This window comes from Brassica oleracea, chromosome C2 (assembly GCF_000695525.1).
Source record: "Brassica oleracea var. oleracea cultivar TO1000 chromosome C2, BOL, whole genome shotgun sequence".
Taxonomy (NCBI): Eukaryota; Viridiplantae; Streptophyta; class Magnoliopsida; order Brassicales; family Brassicaceae; genus Brassica; species Brassica oleracea.
The window spans coordinates 36,903,030-36,911,624 of NC_027749.1; the positions used below are offsets into that span (position 1 = coordinate 36,903,030).

General features: G+C 32.1%; 1 long non-coding RNA gene across 4 annotated transcripts; it reads left to right on the forward strand.

Moving 5' to 3' along the window:
- Positions 1 to 1,791: 1,791 nt before the first annotated feature.
- LOC106325851 lies at positions 1,792 to 3,667 on the forward strand. 4 transcript variants are annotated; one of them, XR_001267069.1, is made up of 6 exons: positions 1,792 to 2,115; positions 2,612 to 2,723; positions 2,837 to 2,898; positions 2,979 to 3,068; positions 3,156 to 3,290; positions 3,373 to 3,667. It is a non-coding gene; the product is annotated as an uncharacterized LOC106325851 (long non-coding RNA). The 4 variants fall into 4 exon arrangements; XR_001267068.1 differs by having other exon boundaries at positions 2,979 to 3,290; XR_001267070.1 differs by having other exon boundaries at positions 2,612 to 2,704; positions 2,979 to 3,290.
- The last annotated feature ends 4,928 nt before the right edge of the window (positions 3,668 to 8,595 follow it).

The following is an 8,595-nucleotide window of genomic DNA, read 5'->3' on the forward strand; positions in this document are numbered from 1 at the left end:
CTCGCTCCTAGGTCGGTTTACGCTTTTTCCTCACCTGCCCTTAAGCCGTCATAACTTTAAAATGGAGATATTCTGTTTTTCCCGATCTTTTTAATTATCTTCGAATACTTCGTATTTATCCGCGGAAACTTGACATTTATCTTTCCTTGCGAACCAAGCATAAACCGTCCTACGGTTTATGGGCTTTTGGTTAAGAAATCGTAAGTGGGGTTCGAGTCATGTCTTAGGTCTCTTTGGGCCGTTGGTTGACTCGAAACGTTTATTACGGCTTCTTTCGATAAAAATGAACTTTCCGCGATTTTTATCGCAAAATTCGATTGATGACTTCAAATGATGAGAAACATGAAATGGGTTCGCTATGGTCTTCGGGAGATAGCATTAAAGAGTAGATGAGAATGCATGGATTCGTGTCGTATCGATTTTTAAGAAAGCATGGTCGCTACGTAGCGACCGAACTTCAGTGAGAGCTCAGTCACTATGTAGCGACCGAGCTTCCGGGAGAGCTCGGTCGCTACGTAGCGACCGAGCTTCGGTGAGAGCTCGGTCGCTACGTAGCGACCAAGCTTCGGGGAGAGCTCGGTCGCTACGTAGCGACCAGCTTTTGAGCTGGTTGCTACGCGGGAACCTTGTTCGCGTCTTTCTCCGATTTTTCGTGAATGTGTTTTTTCCGCAAGATTCTTCGTAAAAATAAATCTTTTTCTAAGATTTATTTTTCGTAAAAACGTTCATGCCGATTTTTACGGACTTTCAGATATTGATTCCGTCGTGACCGATTTTGACCCCAACATTGGATGTACTGCGATCCAGGATTTGCTCAAACACAGTACAATCAATTGCCTGAAACAAGTAGTGTTTCACCTGATGATCCTCCATCTTGAGGTCCTCCAACTCCTTCCTTTGAGCCGCTGTTGCCTCAACACCTTCTGCAATCTCCGTGTAGCCTTCTGCCACCATACTCCACAGACCCTTCGCACGCAACAGATTCTCCATCAGCTCGCTCCAGTGATCATAATGACCATCAAAGCGTGGAATCTTTGTGAGTGTCTTGTCGTCTCCCATCTCTCTTTAAGATCACTTTGTTTGCTCTGATACCAAATGTAATATAAGCTCAGAACTCTTGTGTTTGCATTCAAAATGATCTTCCATTAATCACGTCAAATGCTTTTTATAAGCTTACAATAATCCCATTAACGCCAATAACCCCAAAACCCGAAACTTAAGGACCAAACTAACAAACCCCGAAACTGACTCTAACAAATAACAGACTTGGCTTAGTCCAACAATTGAACAAGTCTTTATTCAAACTTCCTAACATCCGCCACCACCACCTTTTAACCTCATCCTCGTCCTCCACCTCTTCCACCGCCGCCAAAACTGCCTCGTCCTCCCGATGAACCGCCGCTGCTACCCTGAACCGGAGCGCCGTCTGGTCCGGTGACTTCGACAGCCTTGTTACGTCCGCTGTTGTCGACCTCGACCTCGAACTCAACGGATTCCTCCGGGGCAAGGTTACGGTAACCCTCAGATCTGATGGAGGACTGGTGAATGAAGAGATCATCACCACCTTCGTCGGTGTGATGAAGCCAAAGCCCTTCGAGGTGTCCAACCACTTCACCGACCCTTTGCGTCTCTCTCCACCGTTGTTTCCGTCACCTCCAGACATTCTGATCAAACCTCTCTCTCCTGCAGATGTGTGAGGACTTTATGCTAATTTACCCACCAACCTTCATAGTGTATTCTAATTTGTTCCTCCTAATAAATTATTTAATTTTTATTTTCTTTTAATCACAGAAAAGCGGTTAAATACTAATATACCCGTACAAAATCTACTAAACTACAACCAAACCTAAGCTAAACCCTCTAACATAATCCAAGCGTTTTCTTTTTCCCCTTTAGAGTCCAACACATACCATGTTCTCCTTCTTTCTTCACTTTCCCCTTTCTCTTTAAATCTCTAATCGACGATCCTTTCTCTTCCTTGTTCGAAATCAAGTCCGACGAATCACATCTCTCTTACTGTTGGGATGTCTCACCGTCGACAGAAGGCTTCAATTTCGTGTCTCTTCCTTGTTGAAAATCTTTTGTTTCCATCTTCTTCAGTCTCGAAAAATCCGGGTAAATTGTTTCTTTCTTCAAGTTTTGTGTTAATTTTTAACGTGGGTTTGAAAGTAATTAGTAGAAATTTGTTTGTGAATGGTTAAATGAAGTTTGAAAGGGAAGTGATTTGAAAGGGAAGGGATTTGGATATTTCTGGAAATAGGGTTTGAAAGCGAAGCAATATCTGCTTTTTGTTATGTTAATCTCGCTGTCATTGATTATTTCTAGTCTTTATTGTTGTCATCAATCATAAATTAACTTTTTCTTTTCTTTTTGGGTTGGGGAGGGTTCCAATACTATTGTAATTAAACAAGGGTTGATTGCTTATTCGTTTTCTGGGTTTGAGTTGAAGTCTTCCTGAAATTCTATGTAATCTAATGGACTGATCTGAGATACTCTGTATGTTGGTGGTCTTTGTGTTTGTGAAAAGGTTGGAGATTTTCAATTATCTTTTGATTTGCCTCCATAGTTTTGAACTCTTATCATTATATGAACTTGTTTAAAAAACTTGCAGATTGGATGGGAATCTGTAGTAAAAATGGGATTAGACACACAAGAACTGTTCTTCTACAAAAATTTTCTGTATTGAAACCCTCTCGTTCTGATCGTAAGTCTTTGTCTTATCAGTAAGTCAGAACCCTTAACATGTCTTGTTTCCTCTAATATATATTCTATTACGTTTAGACAATTATGGTTTGGTTATGTGGTGTTAACTTGTGGGTGTTTTCTCGGACCGGAGTCTATTATGCAGCAATATTTTATCTAAGACCAGATCATCTTAGTCACAAAGAGATATGGAAGGTATTACAATTCTTAGTTAGGACCATCTTTATCCTTTTTTCATGCATTTTTGAAAATCTGCGTGTGTCATAATGTGATAGGTGGATGATGACGATAATGTTGACTAGCATGACTGCGTATATGTATCTATACTCGCATGGAGATGTATCCTTGGCTGCATCTCAACCAGTGTAGTAGATGCATCTTCTCTTATTTTAGAGAGCTTTTTGATTCATTTTTGTTCATAGAATTTGATATGTTATTAAAAATGTTTTCAGATTGTTTTGTATCTCTCTCGCTACTACTTGCTATGGACTTTTTGGCGCATTCTCCTCTCTATATGTTTTGAATGTAGTTTATGAACAACAACAAAGTTTTTGTGTAGGTTCTTATGTCGTATGGTCCATCAACAGGTCAGTGAGTTATCTAACCTCTTCCTTAACACCAAGGTATCCTTTTCAGAGCCAGTAAATCTAATGATAAGTGTAATTGCAGGTAGTTATTGTTGCATGAACAAAAGGAAGATGGATTTAGGAGAATTAACATAATTCTCATAAGACTAGGAATCTCCAATATGAGTATAAATATAAGGCATCCTCGAAGACGTTAAGCATCCGATTAAAAAGGGAGAAGAGCAATAAGAGATCGACAGAGACCAAGACAATTAGCAATTAGAAAGAGTGTTTTATTGCTTTGTCTTGTGATATTTATAGTTTGTTCTTGAGAAACCTACTGGTAGTGAATAAAGGGAAGGATAAGTTTTGGTATCAAATTTATTCAACTTTCTATAGCACAAAGTTGATCAAAAGAAGGCCGACAAGGATCAAGTAAGAAGGCTGTTGGGAACATGTTTATGTGTGTTAAAACCAAAAATTTGAACTAATAGGTTTGATAGGTATTACTAAGAAATAAATTTTTTTTTGTCTAAAATGTGTTAAAATTTTAACAAATTTTTTTTTTTCTAAAACGTGTTAACCTTTTTTTTATTAAAAACAGAATGAAAACGTGTTTTTTTTTTGACGTCAAACGGCCATTCTATTATTCAAGCTTGAGGTGGTTTGGATAACCAGACCGGAATAGAACAACCAATGAATAGTAACTTCCTACGAAAGTTTCTAGCATGTTTAAAAAAGAAAATTACAACAATTTTTAGTATGCCATATCAAAAAATTACATTTATTAGTAATATATGAGGTATATCTTCTAAAAATAAATTCTAAGACGAAAATTAAGATTCTTAAAAACATGCATAATACATAGTAATTCAAAGTACTTTAAAGTAGTTCAAGGTAGTTCACAATAGTACCTAATAGTTCATATTACACATAGCAGTACAAAATAGTTGGTAGTAATTCTTTGACATCTTAATCACATAAGCGTCTACATGGTGACAACATGTCCTTTCAAGATAGTTCAAGGTAGATCTACGTCAATAAAAGTAAATGGAGTATCTCAAGCTTCTCCTTTCTCTTCGTCACATGTTGATTTACTCTATTATATCAGCGATTCACTTGATAATCTTGAAGGTAACTGATTTATACTAGTGACTCTGTCATCTTGTTTTAAACATCTCTTTGTGTTATTAACAAGTGTTCAAACAATTTAAGAAATATTAAAGATATCATGACTAATTTGATATCTAAACACATATATAAAAATATAATTTCAAAATATATAAACAATATCTGCTATAAATATATAATAAGTCGAAAATATAAAGTTCTTAAAAATATGCATAATACATAGTAGTTCAAGGTAGTGTAAAGTAGTTTAAGGTAGTTCTAGTAGTCCTAGTAGTCCACAATACAATATTAAATCTCCACAATTTATATAAAATACTATATAAAATATAATATCAAATCTTCAAATTTATATAAAATACTACATATCCTTCGTTTCATGAAGAATATAATTTTGATATTTTTTACAAATATTAAAAATGATCTAAATGCATTCATGTTCTTAATAAATACATTGTTTAATTAATTTTTTTAAAGAAATGTAACTTTATGAAATCTTTGTGAATAATATTAAAATCAAAATAGATATAACTGAATTTGAATTATAAAATGATATTATATATATAACAATAAAAGAGTCAAAAAATGTTTTTTATAAAACAACGAGAATATTATTCATAAGTTATATAGATTTTTAATTCAATTATAAATATAAAATAGTAAAATATATGAAATATATTATTTTCATTTTGAAGGCTTTTAAGTTTAAACAAAAATAATTTTATATAACTATTTTATTAAAATTTTTTTTATTAAATTATTATTTAAATACATATTTTATGAAATTTGTATTTTTGAAATGTTTTTAAAATAATTTATATAAATAATACTTAAATTAATTGTTGATTACAATATGAAATATCTTATTTTAAATTTGATCAATTTTATATAAATGAGATAAATTTTATTTTAGAAAATTTAGTTTAAATATGTATTTTATAAATTTATTTTTGAAATTAACTGTTGATTAAAATAATATTGAAATAATTTATTTTGTTATTTTAATTTTTATAAAATATTATGTTAAGATAAACAGAAATTGTATATATATATATTAATCATTAATAATTAAAACACAAATTTGAAGAAAAAATTGGAAAAAAAATCTGGTCATACGGATAAATAGGGTGGATTGTAGTATTTTAAAAATATAAAAAATAAGAGAAGTAGTGGTGGATCCTAGTATTTGAAAATAAAACACAAAAAAAAAAATTGTAATAGAAGAAAGTGGGATCTGCAAGTAAGTTGTTATAATAATATAAAAAAGGGGTCTGCGAACTATATTAATGATATAAAAAAAAGAAGGTGGGATCCACAAATTTGATGGAGACTAATATAAAAATAAAGGTTAATAAGGGAAGGGAAAAAAGGAAGGGATAGTTAGAAAATAGGTGGGGTAGTTAGAATGATATTTTTGTAACCGGGGCAAATTAGAGTACTTTCCGATGTGTGCTTAGGGCATGGAACGAGCAGAGCAGAGGACCAGGTGGTGATGAGTAAATATTGAGGTAGAGTCACACGTGTGAGCTTAGAGTCTCACTCTAAAACTCTCCAACCTCTCTCTAATCTCTTTGAACATCAAAACACCAAACTTTAAATACATTTCTCTTTTTTTCTTATGTCTTCACACTAATGTATCTTCCTTTTGCACAGTTTTCATTACATGGTTCTCATCTTTCACTCCTTGAAAGGTAGATCTATAAATTTTGGATATGTATTATTGTGTGTTTTATATATTAGATTCTAAAATGTCATAGATTCAACTTAATGTGACTGTTTCTTTTATTATTTAAGCATAAACTTATATTTTTGAAGTTTCTCTCTGTTTTGAAGCCATTTGAGCGTTTTTGAATTTGCAAGTTTTTCAGATCTGTGACAGACTTTGAAAGACTTCTCAGAAGACTCCCGGAAGACTTCTCGGAATACTATAGGCAAGTCTTCTAATGCATTTTATGCTAGAAGACTTCCCACGAAGTCTTCAAGAGTCTTCTGAAGTCTTCTGCCCAAAGTGGTACAAATTTTGGATATGTATTTTGTGTAAGTTTATATATTAGATTCTAAAAAGTTATAGATTCAACCTAATTTGATTGTTTTATTTATTATTTAAGCATAAAAAAATTATTTTTGAAGCTTTCTCTGTTTTGAAGCCTTTTGAATATTTTTAAATATGCAGGTTTTTCAGATCTGAATTCTTGGAAAACTCTTGGAAGACTTCTTGGGAAATCTTCTAATACATTTTATGCTATAAGTCTTCCCACGAAGTCTTCAGGAAGTCTTCTAAAGTCTTCTACCCAAAGTGATACAAATTTTGGATATGTATTTTGTGTGTTTTATATATTAGATTCTAAAAAGTTATAGATTCAACCTAATGTGATTGTTTTGTTTATTATTTAAGCATAAAAAATTATTTAAGCATAAAAAAATTATTTTTGAAGTTTTCTCTGTTCTGAAGCCATTTGAATGCTTTTTAATATGCAGATTTTTTTTTAGATTGGAGTCAGACTTTGGAAGACTTCTCAGAAGACACTTGGAAGACTCTCAGAAGACTTTTGGAAGACTCCCAGAAGACGCTTGGAAGATTTCTTGGGAAGTCTTCTAATGTATTTTATGCTAGAATCCCGCGAAGTCTTCGGGAAGTCTTCTTTTCAAGGTGGTACAAAGAAATGATGTCAAGTGGAGTCCAAGCGTATCTGTGTTGAGGAATGATATATATCTCCATGTGTAATAGTTTTGTTTATGGTCTGTTTTATGATTTGTATGTGTACTATTTTAGTTGTGAATTCTTTTGTAAACTTGAAGAGATGTTAATCAAAAGAATTTGGTATATATGTTCTTGTTTTTTCCCAAAGTACTTGACATTATTGAAGTTATTGATACAACATACCAGAATTTTTTTTAAACCATTCTATTCACTCATAACAAAACACAACAACACAAAAACTTATTCAAATTTACTAAACTAAGAGAGAAGACTTCACAAGAAAACTTATTCAAATTCACAAAAGATCAAACTTGAATTTTAAGTGAAAGTTGGAAATTTTAAATCTCATGTAAGTTAAAAATTATATCTTATAATCTAAAAAGACACATTAAAGACATTATTGAAGTTATTGATACAACATACCAGAATTTTTTTTAAACCATTCTATTCACTCATAACAAAACACAACAACACAAAAACTTATTCAAATTTACTAAACTAAGAGAGAAGACTTCACAAGAAAACTTATTCAAATTCACAAAAGATCAAACTTGAATTTTAAGTGAAAGTTGGAAATTTTAAATCTCATGTAAGTTAAAAATTATATCTTATAATCTAAAAAGACACATTAAACCACATGACTTGATATTCTTGAAATTACTTAACACTTTTGAAAATTAATAACATACCTTGAAGTTACTTAACACACTTGAAAATCTAACATAGGAGTAGCTAGAAACATTAGTAAACATAAATATTTGAAATCTCATAATTATCAACAAATAAGTTATGAATTTCATCCATGAGCCCCAATATTGACTAATACACATGAGTTAATAAGAAAATATTAAAAAGTTATTTTAATTGTAGAAAAAATGAAAGTTTATTAAACATTGACGTAGAAGACTTCTACGGAAGTCTTTTGAGAGAAAACTTCTCCAAAGAAGTCTTCTATTTAGGTCACTTTTGCAATTGCAAATTTACGAAGAAAGACTTCTTAAGAAGTCTACTCTACAGAAGACATCTTGAAAAGTCTTACTTTGTAAAAATTGGTTTAATTTTGAATTTGAAAATTTCTCGAAAATGCCAGAGAAGATAAATTTTCTCGGATAAACAAGTTAGTTTTGCAATTGACTGGAATTTGTCAGAAACTTGACTTTTTATAGAAGACTTCTCAGGAAGTCTTCTCGGGGAAGATTTCTATAGAAGTCTTCTGAAAGTCTTCTCATGTCGCAAGAAGTTTACTTGGAATACTTTTGCAATTGACTATATTTGATTTTTCCGCTGGAAGACTTCTATATAAGTTTTTTCTCGTAACCAAATGTTTGACCAAAATCTAGAATAAAATTTAACAAGTCTTCTTCGAGAAGACTTCTCATTAATATTAAATGTTTCACTATGATTTTTCAATTGCAAAAGTAACCCACGCAGACTTTTTGCGATAGTGAGAAGACTTCGGGAAAACTTTCAGAAGACTTCTATAGAAATTTTCCCAAG